The sequence below is a fragment of the Bos javanicus genome, chromosome 12 (genome assembly GCF_032452875.1).
Source record: "Bos javanicus breed banteng chromosome 12, ARS-OSU_banteng_1.0, whole genome shotgun sequence".
Lineage (NCBI taxonomy): Eukaryota > Metazoa > Chordata > Mammalia > Artiodactyla > Bovidae > Bos > Bos javanicus.
This window is the reverse complement of record NC_083879.1, coordinates 16,595,842-16,620,819: the sequence shown is the minus strand read 5'-3', so window position 1 is coordinate 16,620,819 and position 24,978 is coordinate 16,595,842. Positions and strand designations below refer to the sequence as shown.

Here is a 24,978-nt window from a genome sequence, read left to right as displayed (position 1 = left end):
GTACATCTTTCAAAGGATGTCCTTAAATGAAGAAAATTTTTTTTAAATGGGCGGGGAGGGGATGTTACTTTACCCTTGAAACTGATCTTGGTTATTTATAAACAGTCAAGAAACTTGACAAGCCATTTTCTCTTGCTGTCTAGCTTCTTCACTATTTTTTCAATCAGGTGGACATCTCTGATTTATTTGATACAAATCTCTTCTGAAAACAGAATCTTCTTCCTGTTCTACTCTCCCCACACCATCCATGCACATAGTCTTCTGATAACTGCTATGTTATCACATCAACCCAGTTAACCATCTTGGTTATTTTGGAAGGAGACTTCTGACCAAATGATGGAACATCCAGAGAATCAGAGGATCCTGACTGTTCAGACCCTAGATTCTGCCTGTTCCTAAGTCACATCTTTAGTTTCTATGAGATAGCCAGTGGTGTGTTGATAATACATTGTGCTGTTTGTGTATGTCAGTTTTATTTGGTTTTTCTGTCAGTGCAACCAAAGATTCTAAATATTTAGTCTTTTATCTTAGTCTTTATTCCCCCTTGTTTTCTAAAATAGCCTCATTTGGGGATGGTCCACAAATAATCTTGTACCAACTATTTGGATGATGGCAGCTAACCTTTTACCAGGCTTGGTCTTTAGTACTTTCCAATCATTTCACAAAGTTAATAGAATTCAAATGCTTAAGAAAAGTGGGGAAATAGAAATGCCCCCTGATAAAATAATATCACTATTAGAAGGAAATTGATCAGTTTCATCAACAAATCAAAAAAAATTTAGAACCTATTTTTTAAATTTTTGTCCTCAGTGAACATACCAGATCATACAGAGTCTTCCATGTGTAAGACCCAGCTCTTTTACTCTCACCTGAAAATGGAGTTGCAGGCAAGTTGTAAAAATCTAGCTTATTAAGAATGGCCGATAGCATGGCCATCTAGGGGTATCTCTTTTTTTTGAAAGTGTAGTATTCTAGATTTTTAAAATTTATTTTTATTTATTTAATTGAATTATAGTTGATTTACAATATTGTGTTAGTTTCAGGTGTACAGCAAAATGATTCAGCTATATAGATATACAGAGAGATTTATATAATCTTTTTCAGATTCCTTTCCATTATAGGTTATTACAAGATACTGAATATGGTTTCCTCTGCTATACAGTAGGTCTTTGTGGTTTATCTGTTTTATATATAGTAGTGTGTATATATTAATCCCAAACTTCTAATTTACCCCCCCATCTTTCCCCACTGGTAACCATAAATTTGTTTTTTACGTCTGTGAGTCTATTTCTGTTTTGTAAATCAGTTCAGTTCAGTTGCTCAGTTGTATCTGACTCTTTGCCACCCCATGGATTGCAGCACACCAGGCCTCCCTGTCCATCACCAGCTCCCAGAGCTTGCTCAAACTCATGTCTATTGAGTCAGTGATGCCATCCAACCATCTCATCCTCTGTCGTCCCCTTCTCCTCCTGCCTTCAATCTTTCCCAGCAGCAGGGTCTTTTCCAATGAGTCGGTTCTTTGCATCAGATGGCCAAAGTATTGGAGTTTCAGCTTCAGCACCAGTCCTTCCAATGAATATTCAGGACTGATTTCCTTTAGGATTGAGTGGCTTGATCTCCTTGCAGTCCAAGGGACTCTCAAGAGTTCTCCAACACCACAGTTCAAAAGCATCAATTCTTCGGCGCTCAGCTTTCTTTACAGTCCAGCTCTCACATACGTACATGACTGCTGGAAAAACCATAGCTTTGACTAGACAGACCTTGGTGAGCAAAGTAGTGTCTCTGCTTTTTAATATGCTGTCTAGGTAGGTCATAGCTTTTCTTCCAAGAAGCAAGCATCTTTTAATTTCATGGCTGCAGTCACCATCTGCAGTGATTTTTGGAGCCCCCCAAAATAAAGTCTGCCACTGTTTCCCTTGTTTCCCCATCTATTTGCCATGAAGTGATGGGACCAGATGCCATGATCTTAATTTTCTTAATGTTGAGCTTTAAGCCAACTTTTTCACTCTCTTCTTTCACTTTCATCAAGAGGCTCTTTAGTTCTTCGATTTCTGCCATGAGGATGGCTTCATCTGAGGTTACTGATATTTCTCCCGGCAATCTTGATTCCAACTTGTACTTCATCCAGCCCAGCATTTCGTGTGATGTACTCTGCACATAAATTAAATAAGGATGGTGACAATATACAGCTTTGACGTACTCTTTTGCTGTTTTGGAACCAGTCTGTTGTTCCATGTCCAGTTCTAACTGTTGCTTCTTGACCTGCATACAGATTTCTCAGGAGGCAGGTAAGGTGGTCTGATTTTGTAAATAAGTTCATTTATATCATTCTGTTTTAGATTCCACATATAAGGGATGTCATATGATATTTGTCTTTCTCTGACTTACTTCACTTAGTATGATAATCTCTAGGTCCGTCCATGTTGCTGCAAATGGCCTTATTTCATTCTTTTTTATGACTGAGTAATATTCCATTATATATATATGTGTGTACATCATCTTCATCCATTCATTTGTCAAGGAATAGTTAGGTTACTACCATGTCTTGGCTATTGTGTTAATAAATAATTCTTCTATGAACTTTGAGGTGTGGGTGTCTTTTCAAATTGGAATTTTCTCTGGATATACGCCAAGGCAGTTGTGTCTGTCATAGTCCCGACTGTCCCCTCCAACCACAGGTAGATAAGTGCATCCATCAAACTCTCCTGAAAAGTGAAGGAAAAGCACTCCAAAACTATAGGCAAATAACAAAGCTTTTGACTCCAAAGGCAGCACATCAGGGCTGTGCTGTGTGCGCTAAGTTGCTTCAGTCATGTCCGACTCTTTGTGACCCCATGGACTGTAGCCCGCCAGGCTCCTCTGTCCATGGGGATTCTCCAGGCAAGAATACTGGAGTGGGTTGCCATGCCCTCCTCAGGGGATCTTCCCAACCCATGTATCAAACCCAGGTCTCCCACACTGCAGGCAGATTCTTTACCGTCTGAGCCACCAGGGAAGCTCTTTTATCTTGCTTCATATTATTCTTTAGCCTCTCAGCTTCAGTTTTCTCCCTCCTTCCTAAAAAAGAACCAAGAATATTTCCTGATTAATACCACCTTTTTTACTCCCTCCACAGGCTCTCAGTACTAAAGTTTTCTCTTTGTACTGTATCTGTAAATACTTATCAGTAAATATTTATCTGTAAATGATCAGGGTATGTAGGTTGTATTCATTAACTTTCAAGTACATCATTAACTTTCAAGTACATTCATTAACTTTTAAGTACATCAAATGCAGAGCTCAGTTCTTTTTTTTCCTAAGAAATTCAATAAATAATGTTTGAGATATTTTTATATTATAAGGCAACTAATAATACCAATGTGAATTTCTCTGAAGATAATCAATACTTCCTTGGCATGTTTAGGAGATTTTATTTTATTCTATTTTGCATTCCAAAACACTAATCTAACAAAGCAAACTTACGTGAGAAAAATTAGAACAATGTCCAGAGTTTTTCATTAAAGCCAAATGCATTCAGTTTTAAGAATTGTATATAAGTGTTGAACTGTATGTGTAAATATGACATCATGCTTTCCTATTTTTTTTCCTAGTGGAAAAAATAAAACAATGGTAATTCTTGCCAAATTAGTCTATCCTTATTTGGGCAAAAAAGAAAAATGGGCTACTAGAGTTGGCTTTCAAAATCAATATTTTTAATTGAATTTTTTTCCTTATCCTTGAAATCAAAAAGTCTATAAACTACTTGCTTAGATTCTTGGTTTTCTTTTTTTTTCTTTTAATAAACTTTTTATTTTGTATTGGAGTATAGCCAGTTAACAGCGTTGTGATAGTTTCAGGTAAACAGTCAAAGGACTCAGCCATACATATACATGTGCCCATTCTCCCCAAACTCCCCTCCCACCCAGACTGCCACATAACTTTGAGCAGACTTCCTTATGCTATACAGCAGGACCTTGCTGGTATTCCGTTTTAATAGATTCTTGGTTTTCTTAAAAGAGAATTAGTCATACTGCACTCCAGCTACCTGCTTTCAAGCTTTTTCTCAAGCTTTGCTCACACCAACTGTAATCTAATGTATTTTCTAGGCATTCTTGTTCCAGGGTTTATCATTAAGTCTCAAAATATTGTCTGCCATTGGATTTTAAAAATATTTCACAGATGACTATTGTTCAGACCAAAACTTTCTTTCTACTCCAACCCCCCAATAAAAATCCTCAGTCCCCTCACAGAGGCTTATTTTCCTTTCTCAATGAGAAAGCCTTAGAAGCGACTGCGGTGGCCAGGCCCCGCTCAGCTGTTTCTTCCAGTTCTCTCCAAGATAAAGCAGAGCTCTAGCTCCTTGACCAGGGAGTCTTTATTTACGGCTTCCTTTCCACGGCAACTTCTATTAAATGGAAAAACCACAAAATCGGGGCCATCGAGATAGCAGTCTCTAAGAGGCTCTCTGAATGACCAGAGAGGAGCCATCTGTGAATGAGTTGTTTTATGGGCTTTAATCTGTGTGCTAGTTCATAAACATACTTGGGCTTAGGATAGAATGCCAATTTTGCATGACTTTTATTATTTTTAAATAATATTTTTAAAAGTACATGTATATATGATATAGCCAATTGTGTAGCAGAAAGGTAGCATTCTGACCTAGTACTTATGAGACATATAGCATTTGGAAAGAAACTATGAGGAAAATATAGTTTGGATCACTCAGGTGAGAAAACGTAATAAGAAGACTTTCTTTGGCTTAATGAGATTGATATCTCCTTAAGGAAAAAAATATCAGTGACCAACAGCGGAACCTCTGGTTCCTGCCGGAAGTTTGTTAAGTGGCTACTAGGGAAAAAATAATGGGACAGTAAGGACAGAAGGGGCCCAGCTAACTGGACTTTGATTTATAAAGAAATGTATTTTACGTACTGACTTTTTAAAGATGTGACTATATAAATGTTAGGTCACATGTAGGAATAGATAATAGCTTTACTGTGATTTATTTTTCCCAAAATTCACCTATTCTTTATATTAGCTTATTGGTGTATACATAATGCATATTATGTTATTGGTTTGTAGTGTAATGGATGTATGAAATATTTAAGGGAACCAGCTGTTTGTTTACAAATAAATTGGTTAACTTGCATGCAGAAACTGAAGCAGCACTATCCTTTATATGTACCCCTGAAGATCCCCTGGAGGAGGATGGCAACCCACTCTAGTATTCTTGCCTGGAGAATCCCATGGACAGAGGAGCCTGGCCGGTTACAGTCCATGGGGTTCCAAAGAGTCGGACACGACTGAGCAACTAACATTCAGGAATTGTGCATAAAGGGCTTCATTGCCAAATAAGTTTGAGTTCAAAAGGTTTAGAAGTTATTTTACTCTAGGACCTCTCAGAGCCTTTGATATGCTAACATGCATTGTGAATATGCAAGAGGGAGAGAGGATGTACATCTCTTGGGTGCCAGCAATGCAGGAGTTTGATCCCTGGGTCAGGAAGATCCCCTGGAGAAGGAAATGGCAACCCACTCCAGTATTCTTGCCTGGGAAATCACATGGACAGAAGAGCCTGGCAGGCTACAGTCCATGGGTCTCAAAAGAGTCAGACATGACTTACATGTATAAATACATAGGATTGGCCAAAGAGTTCATTTGGGTTTTTCTAGTGAGCTGTAAACAAAAAACCCGAACGAACTTTTGGCTGACTCAATATATATATAACATTAACATGTCTAACATGTGCTTAGTTATATATGTTAGCATATGTGTAACAATCATAATGAGGCTTCCAAGGTGGCGCTAGTGGTAAAGAAACCGTCTGCCAATGCAGGAGATGCAAGAGACGCGAGTTTGATCCCTGGGTTGGGAAGATCTCCTGGATTAGGAAATGGCAACCCACTCCAGTATTCTTGCCTGGAAAATTCCATGGACAGAGGAGCCTGGGTGGCTACAGTCCATGGGGTCACAAAGAATCAGACACGACTAGAACACACACAGCAGCAGCAGCAGCAACATATCTAATAAATAACACACGTATATAGCATAACTATGTATATAATAAGAATTTACCACCAAATCAATACTTTAAATAGGCCAAGTGTCACTAACGCAGCACCTCCAGTAAATACCGTTCCAGGCCTATTGTTCATTAGGTGGATTTTAAAGGAACTAAAAAGTCTTCCTATTTATACTTAAGGTACTTTGCATCTAACTAAAACAGTAATTTATATGTTTCCTCGAGACAGCTTTAAGACTCTTGATGTCATTACAGGGCTATTTTCCAAAGCCAAGGCTATCATTACTGCCTTGTCAGATGCAGAACTGGGTTGCAGGGTGGCGTCCCAGAGTGGCTGCTCTTCCCCAATTTAGTAGGAAATGCACTCTGGCTCTGAGGACATTCCGAGCTGTATCTCAGATCATTCCAATGCATCATTTGAAGAGGGGTCAGACCTGGACCCGGGAATAAGGCCTCCTGATGAAGTGACATTGCAAAAACAGGAACAGTATCATCCCAGGCTTATCTCCTGGCAACCATATCAATGGGGAGCGCAACCTACCGTGGGTTTAGAAGCAAAACCAGTTAAAACTTCTGGCAGTTTCTGGTTGGTGCAAAAAGAGCCAAGTCAGGATTAGTGGGATTCAGACTGGACCCCTGACCAGAAAGGAGCTTCACTCCAGGGAGGGTGAGCAGTGCTAGAATCCCTCACGGGAGCCACAGGGGGCGTGTGGTCTGAAGGTCCCTCCCAGACACCGGCAGCCCCAGACAATCGAGAGAGAACAAGGACAGTTTCAGGTCTGCAGCTTGAAGCAAGCTGCAAGGAGTGTGTCCTTAGAGCCCAGCTCTGGGAGAAGTGTCCAGGAGGCAAACGGGCTCCCCAACCCAGTGGTTGGAAGATGGAGCCCCAGGCCCAATGGTGAGCTGCAGGCCAATCAGGAAGCACTGCATCCACGAACTATCTCTGCAAAGATGGGCAAGGATGTATAAGAAACTGCTAACAGTGATTGCTCCTGGAAGGAAAACTCAGAGAAGGGTAGAAAAGAGATTTTATCTTTCTCTGGTACCTTTTGTTCAGTTTAAATGTTTCATTTGTGCATCCATGGGCTTCCCTGGTGGCTCAGACAGTAAAGAAGGTGCCTACTGTTACAGGAGGCACAGGAGACTCGGGTTTGATTCCTGGGTCGGGAAGATCCCTTGGAAATGGCAACCCACTCCAGAACTCTTTTTTTCAAGCAATTAATTACATTTTTTAAAATACCCATTGAGAAGATGGAGCTTGGGTCAATAGTCCCTGGGGAACTGTTGGTGAGTCCTGAGGAAGAGTGCTCTATGGGATAAATCAGAAGTGAAGAAGTGAGCCAGAATATTGCTGCAGTGAAAGGGGGGTGAGATGAGAAGGGCTTGGATTGCAAGGAGACACAGGATGGGAAATACCTGGAAGAGGCAACAGAGCCTCAGTTTTCAGCCAAGGTTTGCTGAATCACTGCTGCTGCTGCTACTGCTAAGTTGCTTCAGTCGTGTCCGACTCTGTGCGACCCCATAGAAGGCAGCCCACCAGGCTCTGCCGTCCCTGGGATTCTCCAGGCAAGAATACTGGAGTGGGGTGCCATTTCCTTCTCCAATGCATGAAAGTGAAAAGTGAAAGTGAAGTCGCTCAGTCATGTCCGACCCTCAGCGACCCCATGGACTGCAGCCTTCCAGGCTCCTCCGTCCATGGGATTTCCCAGGCAAGAGTACTGGAGTGGGTTGCCATTGCCTTCTCCGTGAGCCTCTGCTAAGTCAGGTCAATGCTAGGCACTGGACGTGAACGGAGGGACATCCTATCTATACCCTGCATTTATATCAGATGCCAGAGGCAAAGAGGAGACATAGAAAGCCCTGCTTGGAGAGAGCAAATACAGAGCAGCTTATGAACATCCAGACTGCAGACACTGGAAGAAGACAAGGGAAGCAGAAACAGGAGGTATAAGCTATTTACTGGGCTTCTCAAGTGGTGATAATGGTAAAGAACCCATCTGCCAATGCAGAAGACAAGACATAAGAGAAGCAGGTTCGATTCCTGGGTCAGGAAGGTTCCCTGGAGGAGGATATGGCAGCTCATTCCAGCATTCTTGCCTGGAGAAGACCATGGACAGAGGAGCCTGGTGGGTCCATGGAGTTGCAAAGAGTTGGACGCAACTGAGCACTCAAGCACACAGCTGTTAACTCAAAGGATTAGGAGATTGGGAAAAGGAAAAAGTTTGAAAAGTGGCTAAAAAAACAAGTAGGCTTCCCCAGTGGAAAAGAATCTGCCTATAATGCATGAGACACAGGTTCAATCCCTGGGTCAGGAAGACCCGTTAGGGGAGGGCATGGAAACCCACTCCAGTTTTCTTGCCTGGAGAATCCCACGGACTGAGGAGCCTGGCGGGTTTCGATCCATGGGGTCACAGTCAGACACGACTGAGGTGCACCAAGTACGCGTGCGTGTACAAAAAGGCAAACAGAACAGAGAAACTGGTTTAATGTTTAAGATAAGGAAGATCTGAGAAGACCTGGGAAGAGAATGGAAAGCCCGTGGGGAAGGCAAGATTGGAGCCCCCATAGGAGAAAGCAGCATGAGTGTGGAGCGGAGGGTTAGAAGTGGGACATCCAAAAAGGGGGTGGAGATGAGAAGGATGGAGTCCAGGAGAGAATAGAGGACGCAGAGCCCCCTCTTTGAGCCTGGAGTGAAAAAGTCAAGAGACCTGAGTACAACTGATATGCCAAAGTATTGGTTCAGAGCACTTAGGGCTTATACGCTGAGCAGTTTAGAATCTAAATGTATATGATCTGCTAAGAACACAACTGGAGGTTGGAGGCAGGAAGGGAGATGTGTGAACAATATTTCCAAATCAGAAAACACACATTATAATCAGAAATATTTGATCTGTGACTCTCGGATCTAACAAGCACATTGACCCATCACTGAAACCTTGATGGTGTGCTCAAGTGATGTTTTTCCTCCTGGACGCATATATTTTCTTATAATCCTTTCCTAATCACAAAATCCAACATGTCTTAAAACATGTAGCTTGGTGTTTAAGATGGAAGAATAAACTGGCTCCTAATAAAAGACCCATTCCTTTCTGAATACCTCCCACAGGCAGGGCCACACCATAAAGCTTGTCCACAGCCTGTCACGTCCTCAGCTATGGAGGCCTCAGGAATCCAGTCCAACTTCCCCATTCTACAGACTAGGAAACTGAAATAGACGTGCTTCCCCATTCTACAGACTAGGAAACTGAAATAGACGCGTGAGGGTGACTTGCCCAGTGCTGCGTGCTGGCCAGTGCAGACATGTGGACCAGGACTCGGGTATCCATTTCCTGTCCACTGTGTTCTCCTTGTCCCTCGTGAGACTGGAAGTTAACTGCCTGCCATGACCTACCCTGCTGGAAGGTCTGCTCTTATCCTCCCATCATGATGGATCATTTGCTTTCTGCCTGAGTGCAACTTTATTATAGGGGTGTCATCTAGGGCACTAGCTCACAGGGGTGATGCTGGACAAGGGCTGTGTTGGGATCTGGTTGGAGGGGCCTGAGATGGTCTAGCTACTTGACTCTGACACAGGCAGTGCGCCCTGGGCCAGCTGAAGGGTGATGAAGATGGAGGTACCCAGAGACCAGGCGACATACAAGACCATGAGTCATCCCACATCCACTTCATGTGCAGTAACCCTCCAGGATTCTTTCTGTTATGATCAGAAAGGCTGAGTTCAAAAAATTAAAGAAAAGTTGAGCTCTTCTGACCTTTATTCCAGTGGCTACAAAATATTTTGGAGCATGGATCTTTCGAGGTTCTTTGGACACAATTTCAAAGGTATTTGAGGCTTTCTGAATCATCTAGGGCAGATCAAGCACCACTATTCAACTCTGACCAAGCCTTCTTTATTGAAAAAAAAAATTCTCAAGCAGTCTGTTCCATGATGCAATCTCAAAGAAGATTCTACTTTTTATGTGCAACAAGTTTTTCTTGTCCTGAACCCCTGACCTTTCTTTTGGGCACAGAGGGGACTGGGTGACGTTGGAATTGTCTTCCCACTCAGAAGTAGAAGAGGGGATAGCTGAGGTAAGGCTGATGCTGAAGACTCCCCCAGCGCCCCCATTTTTAACACCTTCAACACCTGCTCAAGCTTCTCCAGCCCCGCACCGGCTTTGATCCCCACCCAGCCGGTCCTAATTGCCTCCCACAGCCCAGATTAGATTATTCATGTGTGCTCAGGCCTTTCCCAGCATTGCTGCCATCTGGCTAATGACGGGGCGCCATATGTCAGCAGCAGGGTATGGGTCCCCGCCTGTGGGTTGGGGCGCAGACCTGCCCTTGTGAACAGCATGGCTTCCCAGTGTGTGGCTCACTCCCCGCTGGCACAAGGCGTTTCTGTGACGTGAGTCTGTACCTAGGACACAGATGATGGAGCTTCCTCCCACACTGAACTGAGGTGGTGGTAAACGGCATAGATGTGTTTGCGTTCCCTTCAAGTCATCCATCACCTTCCATTTACCCAGAGCTGCTTCCCATATAGGCCCAGATATTATCTAACTAAGCAACCCATTACCCCTGCAAGGTTAAAAATCAGAAGTGGATGCATGATAAAGTCATTTCAGTCGTGCCTGACTCTTTACAACCCCATGAGCCATAGCCCATGAGTCTCCTCTGTCCATGGGGATTCTCCAGGCGAGAATACTGGAGTGGGTTGCCATGCCCTCCTCCAGGGAATCTTCCCGACCCAGGATTCAAACCTGTCTCTTGAGTCTCCTGCATTGGAGATCTCGTTCTTTACCACTGCTGCTGCTGCTGCTAAGTCACTTCAGTCGTGTCCAACTCTGTGCGACCCCATAGACGGCAGCCCACCAGGCTCCGCCGTCCCCAGGATTCTCCAGGCAAGAACACTGGAGTGGGTTGCCATTTCCTTCTCCAATGCATGAAAGTGAAAAGTGAAAGTGAAGTCGCTCAGTCGTGTCCGACTCTTCACAACCCCATGGACTGCAGCCTACCAGGCTCCTACGTCCATGGGATTTTCCAGGCAAGAGTACTGGAGTGGGGTGCCATCGCCTTCTCCACCACCTAGAAAGCATCCCCACCACCCCCCAAAAAATCAAGAGGCAAACACTTTACTATTGAGTTCAGTAGATGCTATGGTAAACACCCAACACCCTCCCCAAGGGGTTCCAGATTACTCAGGTCATGCAGTGAATTATGACTGAGAGGAAATGCACTTTTCAAGCCTGATGATAAAAACATATTAGATATCTGTAACAGAAGCAGGTACTTTCTGTCTTCATACTTCATCAGATGGGAAACTGTTAAGTGTGTTGGTTACCTTGTGTGAGTGGCGCTTCTATGTGTAAACACAACAGGGGAATCGAAAAGTGCAGGTTTATGGTAGCCTCATGATCGGACAGGGGAGAAACACACTTCTTCCAGGTCCTTGATTAGGCTATGCTGTGCTCCATTGGCTCTTTCTAATTACACGAGCCTCTTCCTGTAGAACAGAACCATTTGGGTCCACATGACTGCATTAAGTCTTACCTGTTTCCTTTTATCATTCTTGAAAATCCAAGAGATCCTCTAGGCTTAAGGTTTTCAGAAAATAAAGCCTGGCTTTCCTTCACTTCCCCTGGCCCAAGCTTCCTTTTCAACTAAATAATTATTTGAATGCAAATGAGTGGTATTAAATGCAAGACTCTTCATAATGGGCCATTTTCTTGAACTGTTGACTTCAGTAGGCAAACAAATGTGTGGTCAGTATCCATTGGCCAATCCAGTCTAACTTGAGCAAGCCCAGGAAAACTCCAGAAGGCCTTCGTAACATGGAGGAAGGTGGAATGTGTGACAGTCATAAGATCTAGTCCAGTTAGTTGTTCTCACAATAACAGTGAAAATCTGGTGTTCACTTAAAATTTATTTTTGTTGTTCTCACAACAACAGTGAAAATCTGGTGTTCACTTAAAATTTATTTTTGCAAGTTGTCATTGAAGTGCAAGTTTGCTGCCATTGACCTTGTCCTTGATTTTGCCTTCAAGTACCTAAAACAATAAGCTTTTTTAAATTGCATGATTTCGGAAGACCAGAGAAGTTCGGGAAAATAATGTGTGTTATATAGTTATATAGTTCAGTTATTAACTACTGAACTAACCAGAGTTCTTGAAGGCCAAGGTTATTGAAACGCTGTGTATCATGGAAAGAGAACTGAACTGAAAATGAGGGGGCAGCCCTCTTCCTAGCAAAGCCCACAGTGAGCTGTGTCACTGTGACCAAGTCATTTAATTTCTCTGGAATTCAGTGTCTGCTATGTCAAATGAAGGGATTGCACAGTGCATACCTAAGATCTTTTTTTCTCTAAAATGTCATTATTCTCAAAAGTATAGTTTAATCAATTATTTCAAGTTTCTGTACTACCAAAAGTATTTTGATAGTACTACTTATCTAGAAGAAGGAAAAGACACATTTCTTTTTTTTTTTAGTTCTATTTTTTTTTTTAACTGGAAGATAATTGCTTTACAATGTTATTTTGGCTTCTGCCATGCAACAAGATGAATCAGCCATAAGCATGCATCTGTCCCTTCCCTCTTGATCCTCCCTCCCACCACCCAGCCCATCCCACCCCTGTAGGTTGTCACAGGTCATCCAGTTGCGCTCCCTTTGCTATACAGCAGTTTCCCATTGGCTGTTTTACATATGGTAATGTATGTATTTCAGTGCTTCTCTCTCAATTCGACCCACCCTCTTTTTTCTCCACTGTGTGCACAAGTCTGTTCTCTAGGTCTGCATCTTTATTCCTGCCCTGCAGATAGGTTCATCAGTACCATTTTTCTAAATTCTATTTATATGCATTAATATACGATATTTGTTTTCCTCTTCACTCTGTGTAACAGGCTCTAGGTTCATCCACCTCACTAGAACTGACTCAGATTCATTCCTTTTCATGGCTGAGTAATATTCCATTATATATATATATATATATATATATATATATATATATATATATGTACCACGACTTCTTTATCTATTCATCTGTGGATTGCTTCCATGTCCTGGCTATCGTAAATAGTGCTGCAGTGAACAGAGTAGGGTAAAATTAGGAATGGCTAATGAGAAGCCTGAGGAAATGGCAACCCACTCCAATGTTCTTGCCTGGAAAAGCCCACAGACAGAGGAGCCCGGTTGGCTGCAGTCCATGGTGTGACTGAAGAGTCCTCATGACAACGAGGAGCCTAAGGCTGGCAGAAGGAGAAACTAGTATCTTGAATAAGCCAGGAAACACATAATCATCTGTCATACAATGAGGAGTATGAAGTATTGCAGGAAAATTTAATTCTAAGATTCATCGTAATTAGACTATTATTGGATCTTTCCCTTTTATTTACTTTTTTGAATATTTATTTATCTATTTGGCTGTGCCAGGTCTTGTGGCATGTGGGCTATTCAGCTGTGACATGTGGGATCTAGTTCCTAGGCCAGGGATCAAACCCTGGCCCCCTGAATTGGAACACAGAGTCTTACCCACTGGACCACGAGGGAATCACTGAATCTTCCCCCTTTGAATACTGTGTTGTTTCTCTGGAAGCAGTAAGCAAGGAATCTTAATGTTGCAGAAAACAAAATCCATTTCAGAAGGAAATAAGAGGATGCAATGTTAGCACTGGAGAAGAAACTGAGGGAAAGGCCATCTCAACGTCAATCTCAAAAGCTAGCCAGTTGAGTGAGTTTAAGCAAAGTCCAGAATTTTCATATGGCTTGATATGTTAATGTGGTGGGCACCTAAGTTATGAAGAAGGAACCATGATAGTGAAATAACGCTGACATTGTTTCTGATTATATTGATGCATGTACACAAAATAAATTCTATTAAAATAACTTTTATGTGTAAAATCGTGAGTGTCATCCGTACATAAAATAAACACATCAAGGAATTTAACTCATTAATGCATCATGTTTCAGCTGCTTCAGAGGAGAATTCAAATTAGGGACCTCCCTGATGGTCCAGGGGCTAAGACTCTGCTTCGAATTCCGGAGGCCGAGGTTTGAACCCCGGTCAGGGAACTAGATCCCACATACCTCAACTGAGAGCCATGCCACTCAACTAAGAGTTCGCATGGCACACCTAAAGATCCCAGATGCTGCAAATTAGACCCAGCATAGCCAAATAAAATAAATGAATAAATATTCTAAAAATTAATACACAGATACAGATACAGATAAGGCATGCTGAAGTGAATGCATAAGTAGCAAAGGAGTCTATCCACCGGGCACTTGTCAATTGCCCTCCACCAGATACAACTGATTTGCAATTCTGTGGACAAGAATCATTTTCATTATTACTGGTTTCCTACAATTTACAGAGTTGTAAAATAGCTCTGAGGCAGAAAAAAAGGGGAGATAACTCAGAAAAAATGCACTGGACAGAACATTCAGTAATCTTTTTCTTTTTTTTAATTCCTTCCAAGTCTTTCACAATTTTTTCCTGCCAATTTACACTGAAGGGCTGTAACGCTGTAGAGCATAAGGAACCCAGGACATGGCCATAGGCAGCCCTGGGTTTGAATTCCTTTGTTATTTTGAGCAATATACTCGACTCCTGTGAGTCTCAGTTTCCTTTTCAGTAAAATGGGGGAGGACAATCCCTACCTTTCAGAGTTGTTATTAGGATTAAATAAAATAAACATATAAAGAAATGAATGCCATTCACCAAATAGTTCAGAAGAAGCGCCTTTATTATTACTGCCTTTATTTGGCAGTAATAATTACACAGAAAAGTCCATAGCATACCAAAGAGATAATATGGCTTTATTGTTCAAGAAATGTGTCTTTCTGGGATCCAGAAATAGACGTAACAGTGCTCTGTAAATTACAAAAATCATGTATAAAAGCTTAGTTATTTGTCATTACTTGCTGATGGGAGTAGAAAACTATATAGTCCTTTGGAAGACAGTTTGGGAGTTTTGTAAAACTAAACACACTCTTACATATGATATAGCAATCAGGCTCATTAATATTCAGCCAAATGAGTTGAAAAGTTATGTCCACATAAAAAGCTTCACAGGAATGTAGGTGGCAGCTTTGTTCCTAACTGTCAAAACTTGGAAACTACTAAGATGTCCTTCAACTGAAAAATAAATGGCGGTATATCCACACAATGGGATATTATTCAGTGATGAAAAGAAATGAGCTATCAAGCCACAGAAAGTCACAGAGGAAGCTTAAATGCATATTGGTAAGTGAAAGAAACCAATCTGAAAAGGTTACATACAGTATAATTCCAGTTATATGACATTCTGTAAAAGGCAAAAATATGGAGATAATTAAAAGATCAGTGGTTTCCAGGGGTTGTGAGAGGGAGGGAGGGATCAATAGGAGTACAGAGGATTTTAAGGGCGTTGAAACTCTGCTATGTGCTATTTTCATGCTGGGTTCACATCATTATACATTTTTCAAAACTCATAGGAGGTACACACTAAGAGTGACCTCTAAGGGGAATTTGGGGGAGAATGGACACATGTATATGTCTCGTTGAGTCCCTTTGCTGTCCACCTGAAACTGTCACAACATTGTTAATCAACTATAATATAAAAAAAAAAGTTAAAAAACAACAAAGTGAACTATAATGCAAACTATGGACTTCAGATGATAATAATGTGTCGATATCAGCTTATCAAATATCACATGTACTACACTAGTGCAAGATGTTAAGGGATACACTGAAGGTGCACAGGTGAGACAGTGTGTGCGAACTCGCTGTACCTTTCACTCAACTTTTCTGTCAACCTAAAACTGCTCCCTTCAAAATCCATTAACTGTTTAAAAATTAATTATTACCTTGTACTGAGTGTGTGATCTTGAGCAAGGTCTCATTTCCTTCTGTGTAAAAAGGATATAAATGTAGGATCTTCCCTCACAGAGCCGTGGTGGGCACAGGGCGTGGCAGTTCTGATATTCAGCAGGTACTTGGTGCATCTGGACCATTATTCAAATATGGATCACTTCCTTACCCTTCAGCAAATGCCTTCCCTGCGCACGTGCTCCCCACCACAGACACCCTCCCCCTTAGATTCCTCACACTTCCTCAGGTGGTCAGCTGCTCTAATCATGGTACATAATTCCTTTATCCTTCCTGTAACATTCAGAACCTATTGGGCCATCACTAGAGATGAGAATCTTGTCGCTCCAGTGACACAAGTGAACAGCACTGTCATTAATTTGGATGACTGTTCTTAGATGTTGCCATCACCAAGAAATAATTTTTAAAAAGAGACTGTCAGAGTATTCCCAGTGAATCTGAGGCTCTTGCTTTGGAGACAAAGTGAAAGGAAGAAGTGAATTTATTTAGAGAGAAATACTCCACAGAGTGTGGACCATTTCGGAAGGTGAGAGAATCCTGAAATATGGTGTGGTTCATTTTTAAATTTTTATTTATTAATTTGTTTAATTTATTTTTGGCTGCATGGGTCTCTCACGGCAGTGGCCTCCCTTGTTGCAGACCACAGGCTCCAGGTACGAAGGCTTCAGTAGTTGCAGCACTTGGGCTACAGAGCCTGAGCTCAGTAGCTGTGACCCACACATGACAGGTGAGACCCTCCCGGACCAGGGATCGAACCCATGTCCCCTGCACTGGCAGATGGATTCTTAACTACTGGACCACCAGGGAAGTCCCTGGCATGGTTCGTCTTTATGGACTGGGTAATTTCATAGGCTAATGAGTGGGGGGATTATTCCAATCACTGGGGGAAAAGGGCAGTGGTTTCCAGGAATTGGGCCACCACCCACTTTTTGGCCTGTCATAGTCAGCCTCAGAACAGTTGTGAACCTGGTGGGTCTGTCATTTAGCATATGCTAACGTATTAAAATGAGCATAAACGGAGGCTCAAGGTCTACTGGAAGTATATCTTCTCTCATTTTTAAAATGTCACCTTTCCATAAAGTATCATTTTTATATGGGTGCCGAGAGCATGTCTAGGGATCATTAACTCACTGAGTTCACTGGGCAGGATGTGGGTCTCATGCCACCATTATTTTATTGTTTGGGGGCATGCCTCGTGCTTCTGTTGCGTGCTTTGGTTGCTAAGCAAGTCTGCCTGGTTTTGCGGTTAAGCAAACCTTCTTTCTTGAGTGATCATTAACTTCCAGGGATCTCCCAAACTTCCTTCTTTACTAACAATCCCCTAGAGGGATTAACTCTTTAATTACCTACTTTGTCCCTCCCTAGCATTATTCTCTCTGACCAATGCACCAGTCACAGACTGAATGGCCAAGGACTCAGGGTCGGAAAGCTCTCTGTTGGGCTGACGGAATAAAAGGAGGAGGGAGGGAGGAGATCTCTGCTTGTTGGCAGATAAGAGCCAGAGTCCTGGTCTCATTATTCCCATGGGTCTCTCCACCATGGGGAGGAACCAGCTAGAATGTTTCCTCCCAGCTTTTCTCAAAGAGGGCTGAAGGGCTGGGTGAGTTCCTCAGCATCTCCGGGAGCGTCCAAGAATTTGTACTCCACAGCCAAGGAGGCAGAGCGCTGCACAAGAATGAAAAGAAATCCTACTCTGTTGTGACTTAGGTTTCATTCATTCATTTCTTTCTTTCTTGGCTGATTGGTCCCCTGGCAGATGGACTGTGGGCTCCATGAGAAGAAGCTTCTAATGGGGGAAAAACTTAGTGTGGAACGGAGATGAAATCAAGCCAATTTTTAATGTACCTGACATCCTCAGAAAATGAATTATCTACATTGTAGCCTTTGTATTATAAAAAGCAGCCTCTGAAGTTAACACAGAGACATAAGGCTGCGGAAAAAAGTAAGGCTCAGTCTTCCCTCAATCTCACTGAAATGCTATCTGGCTGTTTCAGCTAAAATGTAATTAAATGGTAATCACTGTGATGAAAGCCAGCCATGCAAAATGAATATCAAATGGACAGGATTATGAACTTAAAATAGCATGAGAAAATCCAAACAGATTTTTATCTTGAAAATTTCTCTCTCCCCTCTCTTTTTTTGGTCTTATTTTTATTTCAGGAAGAGGAAAGATGTGTATGGGCGAATAGCACTTATAACAGAAAGAAACATTTTACCCAGCAGGCTTAATCTAGTCTAAGGAACAACACAACTGTGTGACAATAGTTTTAAGTTCTTAAAACCCCTGCAAAACCTTGGATGAAATGAATCGATAAATGATTCATTAAACATCCCCATTTTTCCCCCAAGAGTCTGGAGAATTAACATTGTGAAGTTAAATCACCTTAGGGACCTCAATAATCTGCTCTAGTGCATCTGCCCTTGGAACACATTGACAGAGGTGTTGGAGGCGGGTGTTGTCTCAGAGGAAGGCTGCGTGCAGACACCAGAAGGGCAGATGGACTGTGAGCAGAAAAACAATTGGGAACTGTTTCATCTGCCCGTGTGTGCCCTACCTTCATGCTCCACCTCTGCTTAAGATGCTGCCTTTTTTCTGGCCACGAGGCGGCATGTGGGGATCTTAATTCTCCAGTTCCCCCACCAGGGATCAAACCCATGCACCCTGCATTGGAAACATGGGGTCTTAACCACTGGACCACCAGAGAAGTCCCTGGTGCTATTCTTCTTAATCCACTTCAACACTTGGACAATTCGACTTTGAAGTATCTTCACTGGGTGCAGGACTCCATAAAGACTAACAGAATTCCTTAGGATTCAAGCAAAGGGACAAGAATCCCACGGCTGCCATGAAGTGTCACCTATATGAGTGATGAGGGACAAAACAACACTCTTTTTCATTTTAAGGAAAAATTTTAAAAAGTATCATTTCAAACACAGACAACACTAACAGAAATTGAGGTAGAAGAAGAAAAAAAAATTCAGCCAACTCTGCTGCTGCTGCTGCTACTAAGTCACTTCAGTCGTGTTCGACTCTGCAACCCCATAGACAGCAGCCCACCAGGCTCCCTGTCCCTGGGATTCTTCAGGCAAGAACACTGGAGTAGATTGCCATTCTATGTCCTCTAAAATACCAAATAGTTTTTATCTGAACTCCCTTTTTAGTTCTTTTTCATACGCATCCATATTTTTTATAAAATTATGGTAAATGAGCCTGAGTTCTAGGGCCAGGAAGCTGCAAATAATGAGCCAATCCTCTGCAACAAGAGAAGCCACTGCAATGAGAGAGAAACCTGCTCTCCACAACTAGGGAAAACCTGACTGAACAAAGCGACGAAGACCCAGTGCAGCCATAAAAAAATACGTAAGATAAAATTTTGTTAAAGTAGAAAAACGTGACATGAATCGTCTTCATTCAACTTGTATCACAGTCATTTCCCCATGGTTTCCAGTTGCTGCTGCTACTGCTAAGTCGCTTCAGTCGTGTCCAACTCTGTGCGACCCCACAGACGGCAGTCCACCAGGCTCCGCCGTCCCTGGGATTCTCCAGGCAAGAACATTGGAGTAGGTTGCCATTTCCTTCTCCAGTGCATGAAAGTGAAAAGTGAAAGTGAAGTCGCTCAGTCGTGTCCGACTCTTCGCGACCCCATGGACTGCAGCCTACCAGGCTCCTGCACCCATGGGACTTTCCAGGCAAGCGTACTGGAGTGGGTTGCCATTGCCTTCTGCTGGTTTCCAGTTAAATCAATGCAAAAACTTTCATGAGTCATTATACAAAATGAGTACTTCCATTATTCTCTGTTTCTCCATAAAATAACACAAGTAAATAACGTTTGTATAACTAGGAGTTCTACACTTTGTTTCACCTGAGGCTTCCAGCAACTCCGTGAAGATGACTTTGTTATTCATTTCCTTTTCACAGCTGAGGAAAGAAAGACTCTGAGAGATGAAGTTACCTGTTTTGAATACAGAGCCTGGAGGCCTTGGGTGTTGACTTGAGCCCTGTGCTTCCAGGGCTCAAGACTCCATTTGCTTTGCAGATGTTGGTTCTGGAAGATCTTTACTTTTAGAACCTAACTGCCCAATAACTTCTTACCCGTGACACAAGTATCCCTGTCAATAAGCAGAGCTCTCTGGCTTTATGAAAGGACCTCAGAGCCCCCTACATGGGGTAATTTGAAGACTCTGAGAAGTCTTTTATGCTCCTAAATATCCCATCCATCAGGCCTCCTGCAATGCCTCTATTAGAAAGGCATTTCTCTGAGCTTGGGTGACCTTTTGGTCTTTAAGAGGCCCTTATTAAAATCTCCAAAACATTGACAGGGATGACTGCATAAACAAGGTTTTGCTAAACCTAGCAAGAGATTGTTTTCCAGTCCTTGATGTGCATGGGCTACCAGACATCTGCTGTTTTCTTTGCTCCGTACCCTTCCCCCACTCTCACGTAATGGAATTGCCTCTCCCTCCCAGTGACATGGTTATTATGGAAACAGTCGTGTTAGAATAATATAATTATTGGTGCTGCTCGTTCCAGTGTCAGGATTGAGTTATTCAAATCTATCTTGAGACTTTGGGATTGAGATGCAGAGAAAAAGACACCCCCCTCCCCACCTCCTTTTTTCTCTTGCTCACTAAAAACCAATTTTACAGTCCTACTGAAAGCAAAAGCAGAAACTCTCTGCTCAGAGGATTGGGAAGACAAAAATTGAGTCCAGTTCTAAAGAAACCTATAAAAACACAAGTTTTGAGCAGTTTTAATTTCAAGAAGGAGTTAAATAAATGTTAGTAATCACTCACACATCATCACAACTTGCGTACATTTAGTTCATCCTCTAGTCAATAAACACCAACTGAAAACTGACCATTCCAGGCCCCGGAGACACAGAGATGAAATCAGCTTCCTCCTCAAGGCTGATGAGAGAGCCTGGCAGGCAAACAAATTATTTCAATACACGTGACCAGCTCCCTAAGGACAATAAATGTGTTAGGTACTATAACCAAGGAAAGTACGATTACGGAAGAAGAGGGGCCCAGCATGGGGTCAGATGAACTTCAGGAAGGTGTTAATGTTTTTTAAAAAATAAGGTCTTTTTAAAAATTCATTTATTTATCTGGCTGCATCGGGTCTTAGTTGCAGCAGGTGCTCTAGATCTTTCCTTGTGGCACTCAGATGCTCTCGTTGTGGGCTCCAAGGCATGTGGGATCTTACTTTCTGGATCAGGGATTGAACCGAAGTCTGCTGCATTGAAAGGAAGATTTTTAACCACTGAACTCTACCAGGGAGGTCCCAAGGCATTAACTTTTGAGCAATCTTTACTGGATGAGTGGGGTTTTCTGATGAAAGACGCTGGGCATATAGACACCGAGTCTGGGTGTGTACAATGCTCCATGTGGGGAGAGCAGGGTATGTGAATGAACGGAGGAGAATAAAGTGTGGTGTTTGGGGGAAGACTTGCAGCCTGTGGGGATGAACCTCAGGATGCAGGAGGAACAGGAGCCCTCAGGGAAACAGAAGCACAGGAAGCAGAAAGTCAAGGAAGAGCCATCCTGTGCTGGGCTTCGCTCTGGGCTGATAGACTCCATCCTGTGTTTGAGGATGATTTCTTTGAAGGCAGAAGAGTAAGAGGTTAAGCACATGGGGTCTGTGGGCAGCTAGACTGGGGTTCAGAGTCCCAGCTCTGATGCCAGTAGCTGTGTGACCTTGAATAAACTGATGATCCTCTCTAAGCAGTAGTTTTCTCATTTGCAAATTGGTGCTCTTCATGGTATATAGCACAAAGGCTTCTTGAGAGAATTAAATGAGTCATGTTTTGAAAGCACTTAGCACAGAATCTGACAACTGTACTGATGACTTAATATAAAGTAGATCCTATTAGTACTTTGAGTAGCAGTAGGTTGATGGCTCCAAAAGGGAGTAAAGACACAGGGTATATCTAAGGATCTCTCAGGGCTTCCCAGGTGGCTCAGTGGTAAAGAATCTGCCTGCCAATGAAAAAGACCTGGGTTTGATCCCTGGGTCAGGAAGATTCCCTGGAGGAGGAAATAGCAACGCACTCCAATATTCTTGCCTGGGAAATCCCATGGACAGAAGAGCCTGGTGGGCTACAGACCATGGGGTTGCAAAAGAGTCAGATGTGACTCAGTGACCAAACAATAACACGGATCTCCCAAGGAGGAGAAAACTATCACCACTTCTGTAGAGAAAGTTTAGAAATCTTGTTCACCGGACATCATTTCCTGTCCACCTTGCAAATTGTCTGGAAATGTGTTTCCAGGTAGCCGTGCAAGAGAAAAACTATTAGGAAAAACAGTGAGATAAGTTTCATTGAATAGTTTATGTAAAATATATAAAACCAAAGACACTTGAAAATTGCTAAGAGAGCAAATAAATCTTAAAAGTTTTCATCACAAGAAAAAAAAGTCTTGTAACTATGTATGGTGACAGATGTTAACTAGACTTACTGCAGTGATCATTTTATAATATATACAAATATCAAATCATCACATTGTACCCCCTGAAACTAGTATCATGTAACATGTCAATTAATCCTAAATAAAGAATAAATTAAATTAAATAAACTCAAAGACAAGAGTCAAGGAGGTTTAACATGTCTTGTTTATATCCGTTTGGGCTTCACCACACTGGAGAAAACCAAGATTTCATTTTTTTTCTCAACAGAAGAACAAACTGGCCTTTGATGCAGATGTGTTTAGCTGATTAAAGAGTTTGTAAAATGTGCGGGACCTTTTTCTCTTTGTCAGATTGGCAAGCAACAAGGAAAGACGATCGATGCACTGGAAAATAGAGTGTGTGGGGGCCTTTTGTTGTGGGCTACTTTGGGGAAGCTGAAATATTAAAATCTGATCACTTCTAAGCAAACAACGAGTCTGCAGAATGACAAAACATTGGAGCATATGTTGATTATTTAGATGACAATGGACTATTTGGCCAAAGAATCAAAGCTTTGTTGTCCATGATGCCAAACATCTGGATCCTTAGAAGCAGCTGTTTGGCAACCTGTGGACCAAATAGAAGTATCATTGTACCACTGTGGGTCTAGACTGTTTTCTGTCTGATCTGCCCACTGTCCATAAGATACGGTCCCACAAACACTGTTGACAAAGCAAGGGCAGATATTAGCTTGGGTTAAGGTCAGGTAGTAAAGTCAATGGAGACAATTTTTCACTGGATTTAGATCTAACCAGCAGATGTGGGGCAGATCTATTAGACAGACCGAACCTCTTAAATGCAATAGAAATGCAATTCAGAAAGCTGCAGTGCATCAGCACAATACAGGAAGTAGTCTGGAACCCAGGGCAAGAGTGATACCTCCTTGCTTCATCTTTTGCTGTCACTAGCATGGCGTAATGAAAAGAGCATAGGGGACTTCCCTGATGACCCCATGGTTGAGAAGCCTCCTGCCAGTTCAGGGGATCTGGGTTTGATCCCTGGTCCCAGAACTAGGATCCCACGTGCCTTGGGGCAGCTAAGCCTGTGCACCAAAGCTCCATACCTGGCTCAGAGCCCACACACAGGAGCTGCTGATATCAGGTAAGCTTCTCATCAGGGACAGGCTGAACCCCAGTCCCTCCAAAGCGTTGACGGTGTGTGAGGAGGTTGGGCAAAATGATTTCTAAATGTTCTTCAAATTCAAAACTCCCCTGAGTTCCTTTTTTCTTAATTTTTAATTAATTTATGTACTTATTTGGCTATGCCAGGTATTAGTTTCAGGATCTAGTTCTCTGAGCAGGGATTGAACCCAGGTCTCTCACACTGGGAGCTCAGTCTTAGCCACCAGACCACCAGGGAAGTCCTCAACAGCCCCCTCCCCGAGTTTCTTACATCAATATTCAATTGGAGGAAAGCAGCAAGAACTAAACTTGATTCCTGGAAAAAGATCATTTCATTTACATGCAGAATGAGAAACTCCATATGAATAAACATCAAACACAACTCTCCAAAGCTTTTTACTGGCTCCGAACCCAGACTATTACTTAGCAAAGCCTAACACAAACAACTCACCAGCGTGTTCACAATGTCCTGTGCTTTAAAGTGTCAGAATTTCAGCTTCTCCCGCTCTTGTTGGGTTGGCCCCAGAACAAGATAAGGGACCAGAGGATCTTGTTGGCAAGTGAAAGACTGAAAACAGTAACAGCGGTTATCAGGGTAGCTGTGCCATTCAGCCTCACTTAGGCTGTAATTACTGGCTGCCCAGATAAAAGTTCTTTGGGGCGGAGCTATCATTGTCTCTTGCTTTGCAAACAAAATGCCATTCTTTCCATCAAACTCGCTTTTAGGCGAGAGAAAGGACAGCCCAGCTTTGGACACAGAGCCCTTGTTGAAAAATCAGTGTTGTGAAGAGAAAAATTCTCTTTGGAAAATGTGAATTTCTCTTTGTCAGAAGTAAAGTGTACTGTGAAGAAGTCAAGAAACATAAGTTTTCTTTAAATATTTTTCTTCACATTTTCTTAAATTCTTTCACTCCTTTTTTCCTCCCAGTTTTATTGAGATGTAATTGACATACTGCTGCTGCTGCTGCTAAGTCGCTTCAGTCGTGTCTGACTGTGCGATTCCATAGACGGCAGCCCACCAGGCTCCTCTGTCTCTGGGATTCTCCAGGCAAGAATAGTGGAATGGGTTGCCATTTCCTTCTCCAATGCATGCATGCATTCGAAGTTGCTTCAGTCGTGTCCAACTCTGTGCGACCCCATGGACAGCAGCCCACCAGGCTCCTCCGTCCATGGAATTCTTCAGGCAAGAGTACTGGAGTGGATCGCCATTTCCTTATTGACATACTGCTAAGTCACTTCAGTCGTGTCCGACTCTGTGCGACCCCATAGACAGCAGCCCACTAGGCTCCTCTGTCCCTGGGATTCTCCAGGCAAGAATACTGGAGTGGGTTGCCATTTCATACATACAGTGCTGTATAAATTTACAGTGAACAACATATGACTTCACTTACACACGTTAATAAACGATCACCACAATAAATTTAGTGAATATCCATTATCTGATATGATACAAAATAAAAGAAAAAAATTTCCCATGTGAAAGGAACTCTTAGGATTTACTCTCTTAAAAAACTTTGTATATAACACACAGCAGTGTAATTATATTAGTGACATAACACATTACATC

The 24,978-nt window shown here is 42.4% G+C and overlaps 1 long non-coding RNA gene across 1 annotated transcript; it reads right to left on the bottom strand.

Moving 5' to 3' along the window:
- Positions 1–976: 976 nt before the first annotated feature.
- LOC133258213 (uncharacterized) lies at positions 977–24,100 on the bottom strand. Its single transcript, XR_009739864.1, has 2 exons — positions 23,863–24,100; positions 977–3,057 (listed from the first exon to the last, which is right to left on the bottom strand). It is a non-coding gene; the product is annotated as an uncharacterized LOC133258213 (long non-coding RNA).
- Positions 24,101–24,978: the final 878 nt, after the last annotated feature.